The sequence below is a fragment of the Protomyctophum bolini genome (assembly GCF_963924005.1).
Source record: "Protomyctophum bolini genome assembly, chromosome: 21".
Classification (NCBI taxonomy): domain Eukaryota; kingdom Metazoa; phylum Chordata; class Actinopteri; order Myctophiformes; family Myctophidae; genus Protomyctophum; species Protomyctophum bolini.
In genome coordinates, this window is record NC_137882.1 from 33,724,711 (window position 1) to 33,751,313 (window position 26,603).

Consider the following 26,603-nt stretch of genomic DNA (forward strand, 5'->3'; position numbering starts at 1 on the left):
TGGACTGAGCTCCAAAAACTTCTACACCACAGTGGACATGTCCCCTGTGGTGAGAGGTTCATTTCTACCTCGACAGGGCTGCAATGCAACACAGCAGGTGATCTGATGAGGTGAATGATTGACCACTCAGAATCACAGAGGGAACACTCAACCAAACCATTTAAACGGGGCCTTTTATTTCACACTACAGGAGTCTGGAGAAATACGCCAGTGTAAGATGCGTAATATCGTATTCATCGATTCATCGAACAATGAAGCTACGATTAGGTCCCGCGTAACGGAAGCTGGTGTAATCACACTAATTCGCCTGGTGTCGCCTGGTTTGATGGAACATCCACGCCCATTCCACACCATATAAGGCAACAGGAAATATCTAAATACGTCATCATAGCCTGCACAGATCAAGTTATACAACACTGAACCGCAATGAGCTTGTCGAGCAGTTAACTTTGAGTCCATCTTCAAACGTCCTCTCTTGTGACTTCTGTCCGATCAAGCTGTACAAGGAGAGCAGTCTGAAAACCCACTACAATATCTGAAGACGTGTACACCTCAACTGGAGTCAACTCAACTCAGAAACTCAACTCAACTCAACCTAAAATGTCTGAAGACATCTACACCACACCAGAGCCGAACGACGACACTTATGAAACCCTCCGTGTTTCTGACCCTGAGAACACAGCACAGCATGGAGGTAAGAAATAGATAGATAGATAGATAGATAGATCTTTATTTGTCATTGCTTACATGAAACAACGAAATTCAGTTTAGAGCTTCACCTTCACCTTCACCACTGGCATCACATAATATCCATACTGTACAGTAACCCAAGTGCAATAGTGCTGGTGCAATGTAATAGTGCAAAAGTTCAGTGCAAGTCCAAGTCCATTTCCAGTACCCTTTAATACTACAGAGGGGGGGGGCTCGGCGATGGGGGGGGGCGGGGGGCAGGTTGTTCATTCAGCAGCCTGACAGCCTGTGGGTATAGGCTGTTGGACAGTCGGTTGGTTCTGGACCGGATGGATCGGTATCTTCTACCAGAGGGCAGACGTTGGAAGAGATGGTGTGCTGGGTGGAACTGGTCCTGTAGTATGTTATTTGTGCGGCGTAGGCAGCGGGAGGTGAAGACTGTGGAGATCTCAGGGAGACTGGTCCCAATGATCCTCCCTGCAGCCTTGACCACCCTGTGGATGGCCTCCTTGTCTGCCCTGGTGCAGCTGGTAAACCACACCAGTAGCCCATAGGTGAGCACTAGTGGTGTCAAAAAATATCGATATGAATCGATAATCGATTTTAACATTAACGATGCGACTACATCGATGCACGTGCGTCTGGATCGGTCAAAATAGCGTCTGCATCGGACGTTGGTTCGATCCTAAAGCTGCGAATCGATATAATTCAACTAACTGCTGGAAAAACACAGATGTACAAGCCCAAAGCGCTGTGCATTGCGACGGGTAGATAGCTTGTAGATCTGCTACTTCCAGCGCAGGACGGGCGCATGCTTATGATGACGCTCTATATGCATCAGCAGCCAGCAACAACAGACGAGCACTATAGCAGCATAAACCACTCGTTGTCAGACGGAATACACACGCAGATACGAGTCACGACACAGCATTATTGCACATCTGTGCTTTGCCTTTCATCCACGCTTCTATAGCCTTTTACATTTCATTTCCCAATCCACGGGCACAAGCAACGTGATATCAACAGCTTCCACCCGATCTGGATGGTCGTGTTGTTTCTGACGAGGGTAGCATATAGTTAGCATGGGAGCTAACATTAGTTTAACTCTGGTCCATATCGTTAGAATAACCTTAATAACTCTATGGTCCATTCGTTCCCCAACCCTCACAGTCGATGCTGCGTTTACACGGGCAGACACAAAGACGAATGGGAATATCATTTGGAGCAGGCCGAGCAGCTACTGTACACGTCTGTTTGCATCGACAGTATGACTGTATCGTTGCGTCTGGTTTCACTGTCCACTGTCCTGTCAAAACAATGCACTTCCCAAAGCTCAGAGATATGCCACCACCTATAAATTCAAACCCAGAATGTCTTTCCCCAGCTATCTCATTCCACTTTCATTTATTTTATTCCATAGTCTTAGTTTTTCTCTTATAAAGTTGTTTTTATTAGTTTTCTAATGTTCCCCTTGAAAAGCGTCTAAGTACTCAGAGAAGCATTATATAGATAATAATATTATCACTATTATTATTACTACTTTTTTAATTGCCTATTCATTCATTGATTCACTCGTATCCAAATCCATTTGAAAAAAAAAGCTCACTGATCAGGTCAAATAGGCCTATTGATATGTGATTAATTTAGATTAATTAATCACAAATCCTCCAATTAATTAGATGTTTTTTTTAAGTCCCAACCCTATTCTTTATAGATCTAGCTTCAAATAAAAAATCTAAAAAAGGTTAAATGTGTCAGATCGCACCGTATCGTATCGAATCGCATCGAATCGCCTCAAATTTCACAAAATCGAAATCGCATCGAATTCCACCGAATCGAATCGAATTCGAATCATTCTGTGTATAAATGTATCGTCTCTGAATCGCATCGTAGCCCATGCATATCGATACGTATCGAATCGTCTTGTAAAGGACAGATGCACACCCCTAGTGAGCACACTCTCTACTGCACAGTGGTAGAAATTAATTAACAGAGCCTGTGGAAGTCCTGCCCATTTTAGTTTCCTTAGAAAGAAGAGGCGTTGTTGTGCCTTCCCCACGGCAGAGGTGATGTTGGTCCCCCAGGACAGGTCGTCGGCCACAGTCAAGCCCAGGAACTTGAAGTTCGAAACCCTCTCCACCTCCTCATTTCCGATGAAGAGTGGGGAGTGGCTGAGATGACCGGACCTGCGGAAATCAACGATAACCTCCTTTGTCTTTGATGTGTTTAAAGCCAAGTTGTTATTTCCGCACCATGCCACCAGACCCTCGACCTCCCTCCTGTAGAAGGTCTCATCGTTTGCTGTGATGAGGCCAAGTACTGTTGTGTCATCTGCAAATTTAACTATGAGGTTAGATGGAGAGGAGGAGCAGCAGTCGTGTGTGAAGAGTGTATAGAGAAGTGGGCTAAGCACGCAACCCTGGGGGGCCCCGGTGCTAATGGGCAGGGTGGGGGAGATGTGCTTGCCAATTTTGACATGTTGTGTACGGTTAGTTAGAAAGTCCAAGACCCAATTGCAAAGTGTTGTGTTCTGTCCAAGTTCGTGTAGTTTGCTGTGGAGTTTGCTAGGTAGGATAGTGTTGAAAGCTGAACTAAAGTCAATAAAAAGGAGTCTCCCATATGTGTTTTTATGCTCTAGGTGTTCTAACAGAGTGTGTAACACAAGGGCTATGGCATCCTCTGTTGACCTGTTCCTCCTGTAGGCAAACTGGTAGTGATCTAATGTTGGCGGTATGGCAGCTTGTATGACCAGCCTCTCAAAACATTTAGCGACAATAGGTGTGAGTGCCACAGGCCTGTAGTTATTCAGGTCCTTAACATTTGGTTTCTTGGGAACCGGAAATAATAATAATAATACGATTACTACTTCTACTTCTACTTCTACTACTACTACTACTACTATTACTACTACTACTGCTACTACTACTACTACTACTACTACTACTAATAATAATAATAATAATAATAATAACTAGAACTGCACTCTGCCGAGTGCATACTTGCTTGTTGCACACTAGTAGGCCATAAATGGCCTACTAGTGCGCAAGCAGAGCGCGCAAGTACTTTCGACCGCTGGAAACTATCACATCTCAGTGTCTCTGTGAAGGAACGTTTGAAATGTATAATCATTACGTGTAACTATTTGCTACCTAACTACTTTTTTACAGAAAAATGAATCATTGATATGTGATGAAAAAAAAGGTATATAAACTGAATTAAAATATATTATACAGTATCATTATTTTATTACTTATTGTAAATTGTCAATTGTTTTAAATGTATTTCATTTTGTACTATAGTGATATTAATACTAAATCATGATCAAAGTAATATGTGTCTCTACATCAATTTCTGTAATAATACTTTCAAATTTGTTGAAATATACATAAAATACTTCCGAAATCTGTAGTTGGATTTGTATTTAATTGTTTAAAGCCTAATCTTGACATGAAGGTCTTTATATTTATATCTTTTTCAGTATAATGGTCTTCCTTGAAATCTCCTATTATCATAATTGTGGAAGTCGGAGATGATAGATACTTTAATTTTTTTTTGAGAAATGTGTTTAATTCCGAAAGGTTTGTTTTAGGTGATCTGTACATAAGAATGATATATAGATCTTTATTTTTTACATGTATACATACGTGTTCTACTTTTTCTAATATCCCGATTTCTTTTTGAATTATTTCAATGGCAATATCTTCTTTTATAGCAAACATAACTCCCCCACCTATATCATATTCTCTGTCATTCCTGATTGTTTTGTAATTGGTGTTCATTGTTTTTAATTTAAAAGTAATGTTATTATTTTTCTTTAAGTGTGTTTCAGTAAAAGCTATTAGATCCAACATTTCGAGTTGGGAATCTGAGTTTATATCTTGTAAATGTGTTAGATAACCTCTGATGTTCAACAATCCAATTTTTAATGAATGTTTTAATGGTAATTGAGTTATCTTCCGTATATTTGGATTTTCTAGAGGTGATTGTCGTAATCGTATCATTTCTCTTTCTACATTCTTATCTACTTTGATCTTTTTAGGACTAAAATCAAGTATATATAGATCTCTTATCCTTTTCACTCGACTGAAGGCTACATAGGCTTGTCCCGGGTTAAAACGTGAGCCCTTCATAGGACCAGCGTACATGGTGTGTATACGTATGACTAGCTCTCAGTGATGACATAAGAGAAATGGTCATCTGTGTAATCTGGTCCCACCAGATACCACATTACGTCATCGTTGAGAGCTGGGACCAGAGTACATGGTGTGTATATGTATGACTAGCTCTCAGTGATGACGTAAGAGATATGGTCATCTGTGTAGTCTGGTCCCAGCAGACCAGGCACAGATTTACAAATTACAAATCACATTACAACTACATACAGAGTATGTAGTTGTAATTTGATTAGCAGTATACTGTGGTTACTTGGTTCCAAAAAGTGACAGCCAAGTTTTTTTCAACGGTAAGTCTGTGCCTGGTTTGCTGGGCCAAGTAACCAAATTACGTCATCGTTGAGAACTGGGACCAGAGTACATGGTGTGTATACGTCTAGCTCTCAGTGATGACATGAGCGAAATGGTCATCTGTGTAATCTGGTCCCACCAGATACCACATTACGGCATCGTTGAGAGCTGGGACCAGAGTACATGGTGTGTATATGTATGACTAGCTCTCAGTGATGACGTAAGAGATATGGTCATCTGTGTAGTCTGGTCCCAACAGACCAGGCACAGATTTACAAATTACAAATCACATTACAACTACATACAGAGTATGTAGTTGTAATTTGATTAGCAGTATACTGTGGTTACTTGGTTCCAAAAAGTGACAGCCAAGTTTTTTTCAACGGTAAGTCTGTGCCTGGTTTTCTGGGCCAAGTAACCACATTACGTCATCGTTGAGAACTGGGACCAGAGTACATGGTGTGTATACGTATGTGATGACGTAATGTGGTTGAAAAAAACTTGGCTGTCACTTTGAAGAGACCAAGCGAAATGATTACTTGCGCGCTCTGCTTGCGCAAGTAATAATAATAATAATAATAATAATAATAATAATACAATAATTTAAGTAACACATCTATCGTTCTTACGCAATAGCATCACAGTGCCTCTCTTGTCAATGCTTTATTAGATGTGTTTAATGGAATTAGCTTTTATTTACATTATGCCTTAATGTATACAATAATAGTGAAAATGTGTCTGATGTTTACATTCAGGATTTAAGAAGAATTCCTTCAAAGCTGTTGCAGCGTGTGTGGGGCTGCTCCTATTGGCTGGCATCATTGTCCTGGTCATACTCAGTGAGTAGCATTTTATAAACACTACTGTATCTTTACTCATATTTGAGTCAGGAATAGTTTGATTGATTTATTGATTGAATACTTTATTAACAGTTCGCCAAAAAGAGCACAGGAAAGTACAGTTCAATACAAAGTCTGATATTTGAGGATGTGGTGCGTGTGTGCGTGCGTGTGTGTTCGTGGATGAATGTGTGTGTACTGTGTGTGTGTGTGTGTGTGTGTGTGTGCACGTGCGCGTGGATTTTTTGTGGAGACAATTAAAGTAGTCTAATAGGGTGGGTGCGCGCTATCTTTTTGGCCACTAGTGGCGCTAGTGAGCAATTAATGCATAAATTATGCAAATTAGTAATGACATTCTTTACATTCCATAAATCATAAATCATAATGTATATCTCATAAATATTATATTTATAATTAGCATAATCATAAAATCCCATAACCATAAATTCCATAATTATAATTAGCATATGATAGTTATTATTAAATAATAAAAAGCTAATAATAGTTTTTTATAATGTATGTGTGTGTTTTAAAAGCTGATCATCTCTCCCTCCCTCCATCCTCTCCATGTCCCATGCCTACAGACATGCCGTCTCTAGGTGTGAAAAGAACAATAGAAATGCAGATGACTCGCTGGGGGTGAGGTGGGGGATGGTCTCTAACCCAGGCAATCTTTGTTTTATGGCCAGGGGTCACTGTCTTGAAGTCGTTTGAAGTTTGGTGAGGTGTGAAAAGAACAATAGAAATGCAGATGACGCGCGGGGTGGGGGTGGGGGCTCCACTCTTTTTGAAGCGCCAGGTGCCAGTTGTAACTTGTAAAAATTAGATTAACACCGGGGGTGGGGGTCCTTATCTTTGAAGTGACTTGTATGCAGGATGTGTGTGTGTGAGACAGGGGTGGGGGGGTCCCTTATCATTGAAAGTGACAGGTGACATGTGACATGTGACATGTGACAGTTGACAGGTGACAGATGACAGATGACAGCTGACAGCAGCTGACAGTTGACATGGAAACACACGGCTTTTGGTTATGGTTTACCCCCAGCATTACAATTTCCAGGTGCATATATACGTTGGTGTAATGGGGTGTGCAATAGGTGTACACTATTGAGTACAGGTAGGGAAAAATAAAAGTATGAATAAAATTATGCAAACATTTAAAATGTATTCATGCAAAAATAATAATAATAATAACAATACAAAAATAAATACAAAAAAGAAACCTTACAACAAAAATAAGTTTAAAAAGTTTTTGTGTAAATGTGATTACTCAATTGTACTGCTTACAAAACATATGTATTGTTCATGAATATGATTTATATGACCATCATGTCTGTTGTCTATGGTTATATTCATGGTTATAAAAGAGTAAATCTTATGGAGTGTATACTACATTAGACAATGTTTGTGGTATCAGAATGAATACCTCTGACTTTGTTGAAACACGACTAATGAAACTTACCAGACTTAGGAGATAATGATGTACGTGTGAATTCGTAGAGAAGAAAGCTTGAACTTATTTTTGTCTCCTCTCTTCCTGGTATGGAGTGTAAAGAGATCTTCAGATGTCCTCCGCCATGCCAGTCTCCTAGCCACAATAGTATGGTGTTTTTAGGTAGCCATCCCAGTATTTAGGAAGTTTCACTGTTAACATGGATTAGTTTCGGTAATGTAGGTGTGGGTATCCTTTCTTTTAGGGTTATTTTGTTAATCATTGGGGTTTTGTTTTTGTTTTTTAAGTTGTTAGGTAAGAGACCTGTGTTTTTGTTTTGTGTCTGGAAAAGGTAAGCGTAGGTTTTTTTCTTTTAGGTACTTAATTAACTTACAAGAGGTAATATATCCATGCATTTTATGTAACTGTGTGAAATCATTGTACTTTGGCTTTTCAAACAGGTTTTGGATAACTATATTTGTGGGTGTACTCTAGCCTGACTTTGTTTATTTCTTGTGTAAGTCAATGATACCCCCCCTAGTGATCAATTTCTATATATATATATAATTACACTGCAATACCAACTATGCCCTGATGTGATTTCAGTCACCTAGTGCAATGTTTTCAATCAGTGGTCCGGGGACCACCGGTGGTCCTTGAATGTAATTCTTGTGAAAAGTCAATGATACCCCCCTAGTGGTCAATTTCTATAGAAATAATTACACTGCAATACCATTTATGCCCTGATGTGATTTCAGTCACCTAGTGCAATGTTTTCAATCAATGGTCCGGGGACCACCAGTGGTCCTTGAATGTAATTATTGTGAAAAGTCAATGATACCCCCCTAGTGGTCAATTTCTATATAAATAATTACACTGCAATACCATTTATGCCCTGATGTGATTTCAGTCACCTTGTTAAGACTGAGTTGTGTTCTGAACCCAAATGCAACCACTCAAGAGGCAGGAAGACAGTTAAGAGCTTTAATGTCCAAATAAAGAAGAATAATGACAATGTATAGATATATATATAAATCCATATAAATACATAAATACTCTATAGTATAACTAGGTGGATATGTATCTATGAGGATATATATAATATAACATATACTTAGGCGAAATCCAAGGGGGTAGTCGAAGACAAGCTTGTAGATCGGCAGCCAAACAAACAGTCCAGAACAAAGGGGTGACGAGCTCCAGGAGTGGCACGACAGATAGCCAGGCCTGGAGGATGAGAGGAACAAATTAGCAAAACAGCTAACACTGCAGCTAAAACACACAAAAAGCTCTACTGAGTACGGACAGCAACTGAGTAGAGAGAAACTGTACTTGCCAGGCGTTTCTATGGGAAGATCTGGCGAGGAGTGGAGGGAAGGCAGGGTTCTTGAAGACTCTGGTGATCATGGTAGAATGGAAACAGGTGTGCAGTGCCACACCCAGGCAGCTCGTCAGAGGGGGAGGGGAACACAGAGGTGGACCTGACTAGGTGGAAGAGTGGTGATGGCGCAGTGGGTTGTGCCCAGGAACGCCAGAAGTGGAAGGTTGGGGTGGAGGGTTCGAACCCGGGTTCGGAACCGTAACAGGACCCCCCCCCTCTACGGGAGCCTCCTGGCGACCTGCCAGGCGCATCAGGATGGTCTCGATAGAACTGGCGCAGAAGCTCGGGGTCCATTATGAGTTTCCGGGAAACCCAACTGCGCTCCTCCAGCCCATACCCCTCCCAGTCAACGAGGTATTGGAATCCCCGACCCCGGCGGCGCACCTTGAGGAGCCGCCATACCGTCCACTGCGGATGCCCATCGACCATCTGTGGGGGTAGGGGGGTAGGGGGTTGAGGTGTCAAGGGGCATGAGGAGACAGGCTTTATCTTGGAGACGTGGAAGACTGGATGGACCTGCTGCATGGAGGAGGGGAGTCGGAGGCGCACTGCAACCGGATTGACAATGTGCTCAATAGGGAATGGTCCTAGGAACCGGGGCGCCAGCTTCCGGGACTCCACCTGCAGCGGAAGGTCAGAGGATGAGAGATACCCACTCTGTACTGCGGTGCCTTGGTGCGCCGACGGTTGGCTCCCCGGCAAGCACGGGTGTTGGACCTCATTAGAGCTGCATGGACAGTCTTCCACACATCTTCGATTACGTCGAAGATGGGCTTGAACTGAAGGGACTGCAACCTCAGTCTCCTGGGCCGGAAACAGGGGAGGCTGGTACCCTAAGTAGCATTCAAAGGGTGACATACCGGTGGCGGCACTGACGTGGGTGTTCAGTGAGTATTCAACCCAAGGCAGGTCCTTACTCCAGGAGGACGGATGGAGAGCAGAGGCGCATCGGAGGGCCCCTTCCAGACTTTGATTGGCCCGCTCTGCTTGTCCATTTGACTGGGGGTGATATCCAGAGGAGAGGCTGATGGTGGCACCGATGCCCTTACAGAAAGCCCTCCAGGCCTGGGAGGTAAACTGGGGGCCACGGTCACTGACGATGTCCGCTGGGAGTCCATGAAGGCGGTAAACGTGTTCCATCAGTAACTCCGCCGTCTCCTTGGAAGAAGGGAGCTTAGGGAGAGCTATAAGGTGCACAGCCTTGGAGAAACGGTCTACCACCGTGAGGATAACGGTGTTGCCAATGGAGGGGGGAAGACCGGTGACGAAATCCAAAGCGATATGCGACCAAGGACGACCAGGGACAGGAAGGGGATGCAAGAGACCTGCAGGGGACTGATGGGATGACTTGCCTCGAGCGCACACCGTGCAGGCGGTGACAAAACTCTGGACATCTGCCGCCAAAGTAGGCCACCAGAACCGCCGGCGTACGAAGGAGAGGGTGCGGTTGACTCCTGGATGACAAGCCACCCGGCTGGCATGGCACCACTGGAGGACCTGGGATCGGGCAGCATCAGGAACGTACAGTCGGTTTGGGGGTCCAGTTCCTGGGTCAGGTTGCGTGCGCTGAGCTCTCCTGACCGCTGCCTCCAGACTAGTGGTGACCACTCCAATCACTTGGGAAGCGGGGAGAATAGTGTCCGGGGTAATGGGGACTCTCTCCGCTGAGTGAATCCGAGACAGTGCGTCAGCCTTAGCGTTCTTGGAACCTGGCCGGTACGTCAGAGTGAAGTTGAACCGGCCGAGGAATAGGGCCCAGCGTGCCTGACGAGAGTTCAGCCGCCTGGCCGACCGGATGTAAGTGAGATTCTTGTGGTCGGACCAGACAATGCTGGGATGCTCTGCACCCTCTAACCAGTGGCGCCACTCCTTGAAGGCCTCCACAACAGCCAGGAGCTCCCTGTTGCCGATGTCGTAATTCTCCTCAGCCGGGGTGAACCGGCGAGACAAGAAAGCACAGGGATGCAGTTTCTCATCTGAGTTAGACTGTTGTGAGAGAACTGCCCCAATGCCAGTGTCAGAGGCATCCACCTCCACTACGAAGGGCTTAGAGGGATCAGGGTGGAGCAGGATGGGTGCAGATGTGAATCGCCTCTTAAGGGCGTCAAAGGCGGCGCTGGCTGCAGGTGTCCAGGCAAAAGGACGCAGGGGCGACGTAAGAGCAGTGAGGGGGGCTGCCACCTTGCTGTAGCCTCGAATGAAGCAACGATAAAAGTTCGCAAAGCCCAAAAAACTCTGTTGCTGCTTCCTGTTGACCGGTTGGGGCCACTCAACAACAGTCTGGATCTTCCGTGGTTCCGGCCGAGTCTGCCCACCCTCTATGATGAATCCCAGAAACTCCACTGAGGGAGTATGGAAGGTGCACTTCTCGGCCTTGATGAAGAGGCGGTTCTCCAGGAGGCGCTGGATGACTTGACGGACATGTTGGACGTGTTCCTCAGCACTCCTGGAGAAAATCAGGATGTCGTCGAGGTAGAGAACTACAAAGATATCCAGCATGTCCCTCAGTACATCGTTCATCAATGCTTGAAAAACTGCGGGGGCGTTGGTAAGGCCGAAAGGCATGACGAGATATTCATAATGCCCCCGCAGAGTCTTGAACTCATCCCCCTCGCGTATCCGAACGAGATGGTAGGCATTCCGGAGGTCCAACTTCGTAAAGATGGTAGCACCCTGCAGAGGTTCGAAGTTGGAACTGATGAGGGGGAGAGGGTACTTGTTCTTGACCGTGATCTTGTTAAGTTATCTGTAGTCGATACACGGCCTGAGGTCTCCGCCCTTCTTCTTGACAAAGAAGAAGCCAGCTGCCATCGGGGACCGAGAAGGACGGATGAGACCCTCAGCCAAACATTCAGAGATGTATTTGTCCATGGCTCCCTTCTCAGGGAGTGACAAATTGTACAGCCGACTGGCGGGATAGGCTGCGTCCGGAAGGAGATCAATGCCGCAATCGTAAGGGCGATGGGGAGGCAGAGAACGGGCTCGGTCTTTACTGAACGCCTCACCAAGGTCATGGTAAGCGGATGGAACAGTAGACAAGTCAGGAGGAGAGGGAGTTTCAGAAGGAGACCCTGTGGCGGAGGAAGTTGCAGCACGAAGACACCGGGCATAGCAGGTGGTGCTCCAACTGAGGATGCGGCCTCTACCGTAGTCCACATGGGGGACATGGGGTCGGCCTAAGATGAGAGGAGTGCCAGGGGGCGGTAACACATGGAAACGGATCTGCTCGACATGGTTACCGGACAAGGTCATCTTGAGGAGTTGAGTCTGGTGTGTAATAAGGCCAATCCTGTGTCCATCCAGAGCAAAAGCAGGAATGGGTTCGATCAGGGCGATGAGGGGAATGTTAGCCTCACAGGCCAGTTGATGGTCAATGAAACTCTCATCGGCGCCAGAGTCAATGAGGGTGCCGACAGAGAGTGTCCCTCCATGCCAGGAGAGATGGACCTCAAACTTGTCAGGGCTAACGGATGAGGGGGAACAAGAGATTCGGCTCACCTGGAGTCCCCTGGTCTCCGATGAGCCTAATCTTTTGGCAGCCTACGACAGCTGTCCCTTGAGTGGCCCCTCTGCCCACAATACATGCAGAGGCCGCGGGTCCTGCGGTGTTCCTTCTCCGCAGCAGACAGACGCATTCTGCCCACCTCGATTGGCTCTGCACCAGCGGCAGAGTCCGAAAAAAATGTCTCAGAGGAACAAGAGGTGCTGCTGTTCTGAATGGGGGTCAAGCGGGAGGAGCCTTGATGTGCCTTGGTCTTCTTGCGCTCACGGAGACGTTCGTCGACATCAATGGCAATACTGATGAGCTTATTGAGGTCGGTGGGCTTTTCTCTAACCAGCTCGTCTTTCAGTGCCTCCGTGAGACCCTCTCTAAAGATGCAGCGCAGCGTAGAATCGGCCCACCCTGCGCTGGCCGCAAGCGTACGGAACTCGATTGCATAAGCGGCAACCGTGCGGGAGCCCTGCTTGATATGTAGCAGCTGGGATCCTGCATCGGGACCAGCGATGGGGTGGTCAAACACTCTCTCGAACTCCTCCTCAAAGTCGGCATAGTTGTGCCTTGACCCCGGGTTGGAGCTCAAGAAAGACTGGACCCAACGAAGTGCCTCACCGGTGGTGTGGGTGGCAATGTAGGCTACCCTGGCTGCGTCAGTAGAGAACATGCTGGGCTGCAGATCAAAGACAAAGTTGCACTGCAACATGAATCCCCGGTAGCCTGTGAATGACCCATCAAAAGGCTGGGGGCTAGCCAGGTTAGGCTCCCGGCCAGGCTGGGCGACAGGCCCAAGAGTGGGAGGTGAAATAGCAGCAGAAGCTACTTGAACTGGTGGGGCTGCGGCACACAGAACAGTTAACTGGTCGCACATGATCTTCATCTGGACTAGTAGTGTCTGCTGTTCGCTGGCTACTTGTAGCAGCTGTTGTGACTGGGCCTGCTGCTCACCAGCCATGCTATGCATCATTGTAGAGGCCTCCTGAAGCAACCGGGCGTGGTCAGCAAGCACCCTGTCTTGGCGCTGGATAGCAGCCAAAGGGTTAAGTGAAGAGGCCTGCTCGGGAGCCTTACCTCCTGAGGGTGCTGGGTTCATGTTGGCCAGATCTTCTGTTAAGACTGAGTTGTGTTCTGAACCCAAATGCAACCACTCAAGAGGCAGGAAGACAGTTAAGAGCTTTAATGTCCAAATAAAGCAGAATAATTACAATGTATAGATATATATATATATAAATCCATGTAAATACATAAATACTCTATAGTATAACTAGGTAGATATGTATCTATGAGGATATATATAACATAACATATACTTAGGGGAAATCCAAGGGGGTAGTCGAAGACGAGCTTGTAGATCGGCAGCCAAACAAACAGTCCAGAACAAAGGGGTGACGAGCTCCAGGAGTGGCACGACAGATAGCCAGGCCTGGAGGATGAGAGGAACAAATTAGAAAAACAGCTAACACTGCAGCTAAAACACACAAAAAGCTCTACTGAGTACGGACAGCAACTGAGTAGAGAGAAACTGTACTTGCCAGGCGTTTCTATGGGAAGATCTGGCGAGTGGAGGGAAGGCAGGGTTCTTGAAGACTCTGGTGATCATGGTAGAATGGAAACAGGTGTGCAGTGCCACACCCAGGCAGCTCGTCAGAGGGGGAGGGGAACACAGAGGTGGACCTGACTAGGTGGAAGAGTGGTGATGGCGCAGTGGGTTGTGCCCAGGAACACCAGAAGTGGAAGGTTGGGGTGGAGGGTTCGAACCCGGGTTCGAAACCGTAACACAACTAGTGCAATGTTTTCAATCAATGGTCCGGGGACCACCAGTGGTCCTTGAATGTAATTCTTGTGAAAAGTCAATGATACCCACCTAGTGGTCAATTTCTATATAAATAATTACACTGCAATACCATTTATGCCCTGATGTGATTTCAGTCACCTAGTGCAATGTTTTCAATCAATGGTCCGGGGACCACCAGTGGTCCTTGAATGGGTTCAGGTGACCCAGCTATCCTGATTCTCTCCTTCGTACGCTGGTGGTTCTGGTGGCCTACTTTGGCGGCAGATGTCCGGAGTTTTGTCACCGCCTGCACGGTGTGCGCTCGAGGCAAGTCATCCCATCAGTCCCCTGCTGGTCTCTTGCATCCCCTTCCTGTCCCTGGTCGTCCTTGGTCGCATATCGCTTTGGATTTCGTCACCGGTCTTCCCCTTTCCATGGGCAACACCGTTATCCTCACGGTGGTAGACCGTTTCTCCAAGGCTGTGCACCTTATAGCTCTCCCTAAGCTCCCTTCTTCCAAGGAGACGGCGGAGTTACTGATGGAACACGTTTACCGCCTTCATGGACTCCCAGCGGACATCGTCAGTGACCGTGGCCCCCAGTTTACCTCCCAGGCCTGGAGGGCTTTCTGTAAGGGCATCGGTGCCACCATCAGCCTCTCCTCTGGATATCACCCCCAGTAAAATGGACAAGCAGAGCGGGCCAATCAAAGTCTGGAAGGGGCCCTCTGCTCTCCATCCGTCCTTCTGGAGTAAGGACCTGCCCTGGGTTGAATACTCACTAAACCACCACGTCAGTGCTGCCACCGGTATGTCACCCTTTGAATGCTACTTAGGGTACCAGCCTCCCCTGTTTCCGGCCCAGGAGACTGAGGTTGCAGTCCCTTCAGTTCAAGCCCATCTTCGACGTAATCGCAGAGTGTGGAAGACTGTCCATGCAGCTCTAATGAGGTCCAACACCCGTGCTTGCCGGGGAGCCAACCGTCGGCGCACCAAGGCACCGCAGTACAGAGTGGGTCAGCAGGTGTATCTCTCATCCTCTGACCTTCCGCTGCAGGTGGAGTCCCGGAAGCTGGCGCCCCGGTTCCTAGGACCATTCCCTATTGAGCACATTGTCAATCCGGTTGCAGTGCGCCTCCGACTCCCCTCCTCCATGCAGCAGGTCCATCCAGTCTTCCACGTCTCCAAGATAAAGCCTGTCTCCTCATGCCCCTTGACACCTCCACCCCCTACCCCCACAGATGGTCGATGGGCATCCGCAGTGGACGGTATGGCGGCTCCTCAAGGTGCGCCGCCGGGGTCGGGGATTCCAATACCTCGTTGACTGGGAGGGGTATGGGCTGGAGGAGCGCAGTTGGGTTTCCCGGAAGCTCATCATGGACCCCGAGCTTCTGCGCCAGTTCTACCGAGACCATCCTGATGCGCCTGGCAGGTCGCCAGGAGGCTCCCGTAGAGGGGGGGGTCCTGTTACGGTTCTGAACCCGGGTTCGAACCCTCCACCCCAACCTTCCACTTCTGGCGTTCCTGGGCACAACCCACTGCGCCATCACCACTCTTCCACCTAGTCAGGTCCACCTCTGTGTTCCCCTCCCCCTCTGACGAGCTGCCTGGGTGTGGCACTGCACACCTGTTTCCATTCTACCATGATCACCAGAGTCTTCAAGAACCCTGCCTTCCCTCCACTCCTCGCCAGATCTTCCCATAGAAACGCCTGGCAAGTTGCTACTCAGTTGCTGTCCGTACTCAGTAGAGCTTTTTGTGTGTTTTAGCTGCAGTGTTAGCTGTTTTGCTAATTTGTTCTGTACTCAGTTGCTGTCCGTACTCAGTAGAGCTTTTTGTGTGTTTTAGCTGCAGTGTTAGCTGTTTTGCTAATTTTTTCCTCTCATCCTCCAGGCCTGGCTATCTGTCGTGCCACTCCTGGATCTCGTCACCCCTTTGTTCGGGACTGTTTGTTTGGCTGCCGATCTACAAGCTCGTCTTCGACTACCCCCTTGGATTTCCCCTAAGTATATGTTATATTATATATATCCTCATAGATACATATCTACCTAGTTATACTATAGAGTATTTATGGATTTATATGGATTTATATATATATCTATACATTGTCATTATTCTGCTTTATTTGGACATTAAAGCTCTTAACTGTCTTCCTGCCTCTTGAGTGGTTGCATTTGGGTTCAGAACACAACTCAGTCTTAACAAGGTGACTGAAATCACATCAGGGCATAAATGGTATTGCAGTGTAATTATTTATATAGAAATTGACCACTAGGGGGGTATCATTGACTTTTCACAATAATTACATTCAAGGACCACTGGTGGTCCCCGGACCATTGATTGAAAACATTGCACTAGGTGACTGAAATCACATCAGGGCATAAATGGTATTGCAGTGTAATTATTTATATAGAAATTGACCACTAGGGGGGTATCATTGACTTTTCACAATAATTACATTCAAGGACCACAGGTGGTCCCCGGACCATTGATTGAAAACATTGCACTAGGTGAACTGAAATCACATCAGGGCATAGTTGGTATTGCAGTGTAATTATATATATATAGAAATTGATCACTCGGGCGGGTATCATTGACTTACACAAGAAATAAACAAAGTCAGGCTAGAGTACACCCACAAATATAGTTATCCAAAACCTGTTTGAAAAGCCAAAGTACAATGATTTCACACAGTTACATAAAATGCATGGATATATTACCTCTTGTAAGTTAATTAAGTACCTAAAAGAAAAAAACCTACGCTTACCTTTTCCAGACACAAAACAAAAACACAGGTCTCTTACCTAACAACAACTTAAAAAACAAAAACAAAACCCCAATGATTAACAAAATAACCCTAAAAGAAAGGATACCCACACGTACATTACCGAAACTAATCCATGTTAACAGTGAAACTTCCTAAATACTGGGATGGCTACCTAAAAACACTTAAAACACCATACTATTGTGGCTAGGAGACTGGCATGGCGGAGGACATCTCTTTACACTCCATACCAGGAAGAGAGGAGCCAAAAATAAGTTCAAGCTTTCTTCTCTACGAATTCACACGTACATCATTATCTCCTAAGTCTGGTAAGTTTCATTAGTCGTGTTTCAACAAAGTCAGAGGTATTCATTCTGATACCACAAACATTGTCTAATGTAGTCTACACTCCGTAAGATTTACTCTTTTATAACCATGAACATAACCATAGACAACAGACATGATGGTCATATAAATCATATTCATGAACAATACATATGTTTTGTAAGCAGTACAATTGAGTAATCACATTTACACAAAAACTTTTAAAACTTATTTTGACTTTTTTTTTATTTTGTTGTAAGGTTTATTTTTTTGTATTTTTTTTGTATTGTTATTATTATTATTATTATTATTATTATTGCATGAATACATTTTAAATGTTTGCATAATTTTATTCATACTTTTATTTTTCCCTACCTGTACTCAATAGTGTACACCTATTGCACACCCCATTACACCAACGTATATATGCACCTGGAAATTGTAATGCTGGGGGTAAACCATAACCAAAAGCTGTGTGTCTCCATGTCAACTGTCAGCTGCTGTCATCTGTCACCTGTCAACTGTCACCTGTCACATGTCACATGTCACCTGTCACTTTCAATGATAAGGGACCCCCCCACCCCTGGCCCACACACACACACATCCTGCATACAAGTCACTTCAAAGATAAGGACCCCCACCCCCGGTGTTAATCTAATTTTTACAAGTTACAACTGGCACCTGGCGCTTCAAAAAGAGTGGAGCCCCCACCCCCACCCCGCGCGTCATCTGCATTTCTATTGTTCTTTCCACACCTCACCAAACTTCAAACGACTTCAAGACAGTGACCCCTGGCCATAAAACAAAGATTGCCTGGGTTAGAGACCATCCCCCACCTCACCCCAGCGAGTCATCTGTATTTCTATTGTTCTTTTCACACCTCACCAAACTTCAAACGACTTCAAGACAGTGACCCCTGGCCATAAAACAAAGATTGCCTGGGTTAGAGACCATCCCCCACCTCACCCCCAGCGAGTCATCTGCATTTCTATTGTTCTTTTCACACCTGGAGACGGCATGTCTGTAGGCATGGGACATGGAGAGGATGGAAGGAGAGAGAGATGACCAGCTTTTAAAACACACTCATACATTATAAAAAAAACTATTATTAGCTTTTTATTATTTAATAATAACTATCATATGCTAATTATAATTATGGAATTTATGGTTATGGAATTTTATGATTATGGTAATTATAAATATAATATTTATGAGATATACATTATGATTTATGATTTATGGAATCTAAAGAATGCAATTACTAATTTGCATAATTTATGCATTGATTGCTCACTAGCGCCACTAGTGGCCAAAAAGATAGCGCGCACCCACCCTATTAGACTACTAATTAAAACTATTGTTATCATTATTATTGAAGGTGGCAACAGTCCATTTGCTCTGTAAAATATTTCGGGGGCATATTTAGAACGTGTGTAGGCGATAGTATTCCATGTGGGGCAGACGGCCTGTTACAGCCAGATTTGGGAGAGCAGCGCAGCTTTGTTGTTGCAAGGAAAGCGGTAAAATGAGGGGGCGCACACGTCACAGCTAAAATACTGAATAGGGGTAATTGGTTATAAACCTCAATGCAGCATGAAACAGGGGGTCGAGTCCTATAGGGGGAATTGAAACATGAAACAGGGGGTCGAGTTTGCTCAGAGTTGAGGAACTAGTAAAGCGGTAGACAGTATTGCCATAATCAAGCTGCGACAGGAAGAGGCCTACCAGCGTTTTGCTATAAGCATTAGAAAAGCAGGACTTCATTATGTAGATGAGGATGAGTGTGTGTGTGTGTGTGTGTGTGTGTGTGTGTGTGTGTGTGTGTGTGTGTGTGTGTGTGTGTGTGCGAATGTGCAGTCGGTCTGTGACAGCGCTGTGCTCGCCACAAAGCTCGAGAAGCACACACCACACACACACACACACACACACACACACACACACACACACACACACACACACAACTACATACGATACATGCTTCCAATCTTCTGACCAAACACAGGGTGTGTGTGTGTGTGTGTGTGTGTGTGTGTGTGTGTGTGTGTGTGTGTGTGTGTGTGTGTGTGTGTGTGTGTGTGTGTATGCAATGTCACAATATGACCTTTAGGAGTGCATTGACGCATGCAGAGCATACACAGCCAACATTATAGACATAACAGATCTGTCTGTCCCTGTGGACACTAGTGGACTTAACCCTGCAAGACCTGGATATATTTCTACTTGCAAAAAAGAGATTTCAACCTTACTACTACTTTCTACTACTAGGACTTTGCAGAGGACATTATGTAAACAAGGAAAAAAAAGTTTAGTGCAAATGTTATGCACATTTATAATGACAAACGCTTACATGGCAGATTCACTAAGTCTGTCCATGTGGACACATACTGTAGATAGATACTTTACAATGACAAACACTACAGACCATCACACTCGTTTCTTCCTCAATCTCAAAATGACATTTATCAGTACTGGTAGGTACCTCTGTTAGACACACCCACAGACACACCCCCAGATTCTCAGCCACACCCACAGGTTTATTTTACTGTGGAGTGGCTATTCAACCACCAGGTGGCGTCGGCCCATGATGAGCTGAGCTGCATGCACTGAGTCTTAATAGCTTCTAGGAATATGCAGTGGTGGAAAAAGAAAAGCAGGACTTCATTCTGTAGATGAGGATGAATGTGTGTGTGTGTGTGTGTGTGTGTGTGTGTGTGTGTGTGTGTGTGTGTGTGTGTGTGTGTGTGTGTGTGTGTGTGCAATAAGTCACAATATGACGCATGCAGAGCATACACAGCCAACATTATAGACATGTTGTCATGAACAGGTATCCACCAACACCAAAATAAATGACCAGTGTGGACCTTTAGGACCTGGTCCTGTCTGCTAACTGTCTGTCCATGTGGACACATAGTGGACCTTATGGCTTTACAATGACAAACGCTACATAACAGATTGACTGTCCCTGTGGACACATAGTGGACTTAATGGCTTTACAATGACAAACGCTACATAACAGATCTCTCTGTCCCTGTGGACACTAGTGGACTTAACCCTGCAAGACCTGGATATATTTCTATTTACAAAAAAGAGATTTCAACCTTACTACTACTTTCTACTACTAGGACTTTGCAGAGGACATTATGTAAAAAAGGAAATAAAAGTTTAATGCAAATGTTATGCACATTTATAATGACAAACGCTACATGGCAGATTCACTAAGTCTGTCCATGTGGACACATACTGTAGATATATACTTTACAATGACAAACACTACTGTACATGGCAGATTCAAACTCCTAGAACTTCAACCCCTGTAGAAACCAGACACCTCTCTTTGTCTCATTGTCAAATGCAGACTTATCACAAAAAAGCTGGATGTAATACTAATCAGTTTGTTGATTATCCTTCATACAGATTTGACTAAACAGAGAGACCAGTGGAAGACCAGTTTTGATGAGTTCCAGACCAGACATGACAACCTGTCTGAACAGAGAGGCCAGTTACTGACCAGACTGAACACCATGACTGACCAGAGAGACCAGTTGCAGACCAGTTTTGATGAGTTACTGAGCAGACATGATACCCTGACCGAACTGAAGAGGATTACTTGTGGTCAGTGAGACGTCACTGTGTTTATACTGTACATTCTTATATCATGTTGTTCATCATTTCGTCATTAATCAAAAAACAGTGTCTAACATTATATTTTGTTGTTAGAATCACATGGATTTACATTTGGTGATGGTGTGTGTTACTACACCTCTACTGAGATGAAGACATGGGAGGACAGCAGAGCATTCTGTACAGCCAGACAATCTGACCTGATGACCATGAAGAGCAGAGAGAAGCAGGTGCAGTGTATGTGTGTGTGTGTGTGTGTGTGTGTGTGTGTGTGTGTGTGTGTGTGTGTGTGTGTGTGTGTGCGCGCGTGCGCACACGTGCTTGCGCGTGTGCGTGCATTAGTGCATTAGTGCATGCTGTAACCTACTCCATCTAGTTGAGACACACATCTAGGCCCTCATTTATTAACCGTGCGTACGCCAAAATATGGGTGCACGGCACACCAAAATTACCGGCATTTTCGGCATTTACCATTTCCACCAAAGCTTGAAATTGAACTTGAGTAGGACAAAAAGTCACGTCTGGTCGGGAGCTGTCGTACGCTTTGTCCTCGGCTGTTTTTCTGTCGTACACAAGCGGAGCAGCATTGTCTGAACTGCTGACATGCTGTCATAGGCTAAGCATATGTTTTCACCCTTAAAATGTTAATGTATACATGTCAAAAAAAGAAAAAGAAAAAGAGTGATTTCCAACTTTACCTGTAATTAAATTTGCGCAATTAAAAACAATATAACATGTTTACAATGTATTAGTTTGTGCTTAATCTAACAGTGCTTTACTGGCCTTGTTATGCGAGCGCACTTGTGAGATGATTTGGGAGCGCATGCGGCATGACATCAGATGCCTATATGTCGACAGGCCGGCAGTAGGTTGTGAAGTTGGCTGGGATCAAGGGTCAAGGGCCGGTGATGTGCAGAACAATGAATATGGGCAGTGGGGTTGCAAGAGATATACCCCAGGGTGTTATGAGTATGAGCATGTGCCGGACAATGAATATCTGGCCAGAGACACATGTCAAGACGACCAGTACTTCACCGCAGGAGAAGATCCGAAGGCGGCGAGGCCAGGGCGGACTGCAGGAATGGGGACTTTTGAAGTTCCACAACAGGCCCACTGATATATCAGGGAAGACGGCGGTTTAGTGGTGATGGATGTCATTACCGTGATGAGATCTTTGGTGTTGTTCGCCAAAGTGTTCTTTGTATAAATCTATTGTAAAGTTTGTATGGGTACTGTGAGAAGATATTTTATACTCCATTGGATAAGAAGAAAGGAAGCAGCTGACTTGCATGTTGTCCTCCTTATCAGGAGATCAGTGAACTGTCTGGCTGACCTAGTGACCTCCCCTGGTTTCCCAAAGTCTCTAGGAGAGATTTACACCCCCACCCCTAGTTTCACCCCATGTTGGCTGTTGAAGGCAGACACTATGAGTTCATTTTATTGTGTGTTTTGTTTTCACCTCTGAAACTGATATAATGATTATTAACTGTTTTGTTTTTAATAGTTTACAAATTGAATTGAAAAAGGGATGATTGTTTTCGCCTCCCTATTAACTAAGTAGAAGTTTGATTGCAGGTTTCTCATGTGATCATATGACAACATATGGTGTAAGCCTAAACAGGTTAAGTAAAAGTACAAGTTTTAAAATAAAGTAGGGATGATGTTATTTTAGCCTCCCTGGATTCTTAGAGACAGTATTGTGTTTTTAATTAGTTTTAAATGCTAAAATGTAATGTTTGTAGGAGGTGTGTTTGTAGAGGACATGGTAAAAGGTCCTTAGATCTCTTTAGTCGATAAGTAAAGGCCCATAAATAAATAGGAGTTGGCATAAGAATGTGTGTCTGTTTTCCCCTCACTAAGCCATAGTGAGTTATTTGGCGCCAGCCATCTTCAAAAAATATCAAAGCATGGTAAAAAAAAAGCAGAAAACTAACAAAGGTTGGCCCCCTCAGGACCATACAGTATAAAACCCCTCAGGGCAGAGGGTTCAGGGTTGCAGTCTTCAGTCCGGAGGGGATAGGAGAGGTACCAGATCACAGAGGATGCTCTAAGCTTTTCAAAGAAAGTAGATAGCCCAGTTTTAGAAACTTAGTAGTAATTTGCCGAATATCTCCAGTTTTGCTAAACGACTTTATATTTTACTTTATTTTTTGGATTATATCACTTTTGTGTGCAACTACAACTGTATAATAAATCTTCACATTTTTGGAAAATCAACACCCTGGTCTTGTATCCGTCTATTTTTGGTGAGTATACTATTGAATTATGTTTCCAGGGTATAATTATGCAGTATTGGGTGAGCGATGTGTCAGCTGCCTCAATTGCCATGCACGGTCAGGACAAATAGAAGAAATCTACTAAAGTTTGCATTTCAACCCAACTCATGTCACAGGCGAGACGCTATGACCTCTGTGTTCAACGGCCAGACTCCTCAGGCGAGGCGCTGAGGCTTGGGCCTTAATAACAGAGGCTGCACTATCCTTTAGGCGAGGCGCTGGGGGTATAGGGCGGTGCTCTCTCTTCATCAGCAGTTCAATAGATACCCAGGCCTGAATCCACTATATAAATATACCTGGAACTCAGCTTCATCGTACTATAACAGACAGAAAGAGTGACCGACCGAACTTGAACCGGCAAAAGGGGGACAGAATTGTCAAGTACACTCAGACTGTCTAACACTATATCACTGTACTGTCTGTGATTAGTGTGATATATGTTTTTTTAAATGGACTGCACGCCTTTATTTCCAAGTGACAATGACAAGCATACAGCTTGCCTATTTGCAATTGTAGCAGGCTATAGGCGTAAGGGGCTTAATCATTCACCATTTAAATAAGTGCTTTCGCTTTGACAGTTCAGATAAAAGCGAGATCATTTTAGGGGGTCGGGAGGACGGGACCGCGGCGTGCGTCGGCGTCGCCAACACATACCAGCACACATGCAAGCGGCAAGCCTTCATCCATATGTTTATGATTCGTTCATCAATGATCAAATCACTACAACGTTGATTATAACTGCCTTGACGACATGATTGCCTATCTCTCATGCAGGCTTCACTCACCCACAGGACTTATCACAGCAGTGCGCAGTCTCACGCCTTCGCCGTGCACTGCGCACAAATGGGTAAAATTAATATCAGGACAGCCTACAAACGTATTACATTCATGGCGATGCGATGTCGATGTGTCATGTAGGTGCGTGAGTGCGTGCATGACAGCAAGGCAAGCGAGGTGAGAGGGAAACAGACAGGGTAGGCCTACAACTTTATTTAATTCATGCAGGTGTTCATTCTTTATTTATTTAACAACACACCAGTTAGTTGGGCTTGCAAGTTGAGTGTGCGTGCGCGTCTGTGTGCGTGTATGAGAGAGGGGGGTGAGGCGGGCAGCAAGGCACGGGAGAAACTTATTTTCCTGTAACCATGGTAACTCCAGGTCGTGTAGCAGTTGTTCATGTCGCAAAAATGAGGGCGAGGCTTGATTTCATAGGGCGTGCCAGATAGATTTCAGCCGTCACATTTATTAACGTCAGAACGAAATTAAGGAAGGATCAGCTGTTTGCGATCACTTTATAAATGGCGTGGCGACGTGGGTGTATTACGAAACCCACACTCGAATTTGGGGCAGATTTTACACTGAATTGATAAATGAGGGCCCTAGTATTGTACAGATTGTACTTCAGTAACCAGCTGCTTGTCTGTCCAGGACTTTGTTGACAGACTCTGTGGCAGATACCAGTCTGTGTGGCTTGGATTGACCGACAGCCACACAGAAGGAGTGTGGAAGTGGATGGATGGAACACCACTGACCACACCAACGTAAGACTTTACCTTCATTATTCTACTGAGGCCCATTCTAAAAACTCCTAAATAGTTTTCTGAAAAACAAATATTTATACAGCAGCATCACATTTTTTAATACTGTACATACTGTACAGAAACCCAAAAGGGGTTCCCGCCCAGAATGGGTTAAAGAAAACATTTTAACTACATTTCACATTATTTCCTCTTCATATTTATTTCTAAATGGAATCAAAGGCTATAATACAACAGTTACTCTGTATCCGTTGTCTATTTCATTGTCCAGTTAATTTGTACGTAAATATATAATCATTATATTTGATCTGAATGTTTAGGGTTTTTTTAATCATGACTTCAAATTGTATTACATTTTATTATAATGTAATATAATTTGAAGTCATGATTAAAAAAAAAACCCTAAACATTCAGATCAAATCCTTGTTGTGAAGGTATTGTAATGTATTAATGTTTCTACTTCTACAGGTACTGGTCGCCTGGTCAGCCTGACGGTGGTAAAGGATCAGACTGTGTTGTGTTTTATAATGGAGGTAGAGGTAGAGGAGGTAGCGGATGGTACGACCGACCATGTGGGTCAACACGCTATTGCATTTGTGAAATATTTTTCTAGAGTTTGCATTAACTAGTGACAGTTATGTGTATGTGCAGCACCTGATTAACCCTTTGTGGTGCCTGGAGCTACCACCCGTCGGGTCTACAATGAGCTTGTAGATCTGCTATTTTGAGAAATATTCCCCCCATAATAGTCATGCTGGGGTTCAAGAGGATAATCCACATTTCCACATGTAATGTAACATGTAATCAATGAACAACAGCCATCTGTTTCATTTTAACACCACAGACAGATAGATCAATAAAGTGTTTGTGAGGAAACTGGGTTTGGTCCAAATCAGTTTGTTTAAAGGACCACAGATGTTTGCCTTTTTTATTGGTTTCGTTTAATTTACAAGAAATATAGTATTTTCCCTTTATTGTGCTTCTGTTTTCCTGTTGATTGTTCTGTGCTCACTGTTCAGCGCCTCGTAACTTTATTTTGAAAGGTGCTTACTTACTTACTTACCGTACTTACTTAGTAATTTAAAGTGGCCAGAAATGTGTTTCCGTCAGTGTTGTTTTTGACAGAACATTTTGATTTTAGTTTTAGTCTCTTGAATAGTTTTCATTTAGTTTTAGTCACCCGGAATGTTTTATTGTTAGTCTAGGATTATTCGACTAAATATCATAAGATTTTAGTCGACTAAATCTACAGTTGATTTAGTCGAACAAAATGTATTTTGGTGGGCGTTGATGCCGTCGTAATGACAGTTTTTTTTCACTTATAGCTGATCTACAAGCCTGTCTATTTTCAGCATGCAACTAATTGTAAAATGACGTATACTGGATCTCTAGTCCACTAGTCCCTTCCTAACATTTTATTCTAGTTTTTATTTGTTGACAAAATTGTCAGTATATTTAGTCTTAGTTTTAGTCATCATAGCTTAGTTTTTATTTAGTTTTCGTCGGTGGATAAATGTAGTCGACGAACATTTTTTGTCTTATTTTTAGTCGACGAAAATCAACACTGGTTTGCGTGTGGATTTAATTTAATAATGGTGACGTGTATTAGTTAAGTACAGCACCTGATTAACCCTTTGTGGTGCCTGGTGTTACGACCTGGGGGGGTTGGGGGGGGGTGCTGTTGCTTCGCCATGCGGGTGCTCACCGATTCAAAATTGATTTGCTTTTTGTTGTTGCTTGTAGATCTGCTATTATTGGCAAATGCCCCCGCCTGTCTTTCAGTAACGTGATTAGAAGTTTCAGTAACGCGAGCGTTTCCATGGATAAAATGCTTATGCATACTTATTACTTATGCACGATTAATCGGTAGCATAATCGTTATCGGCCGTATCATTCGGAACGGTCTCTCAATAATCTGTATTATCGGTTTTCACCAGCAAAAAATGGAAGAAAATTCTACATTTGATGTGTGTACTCGTCCTATTCAGTGGTGAAAACAGACACTT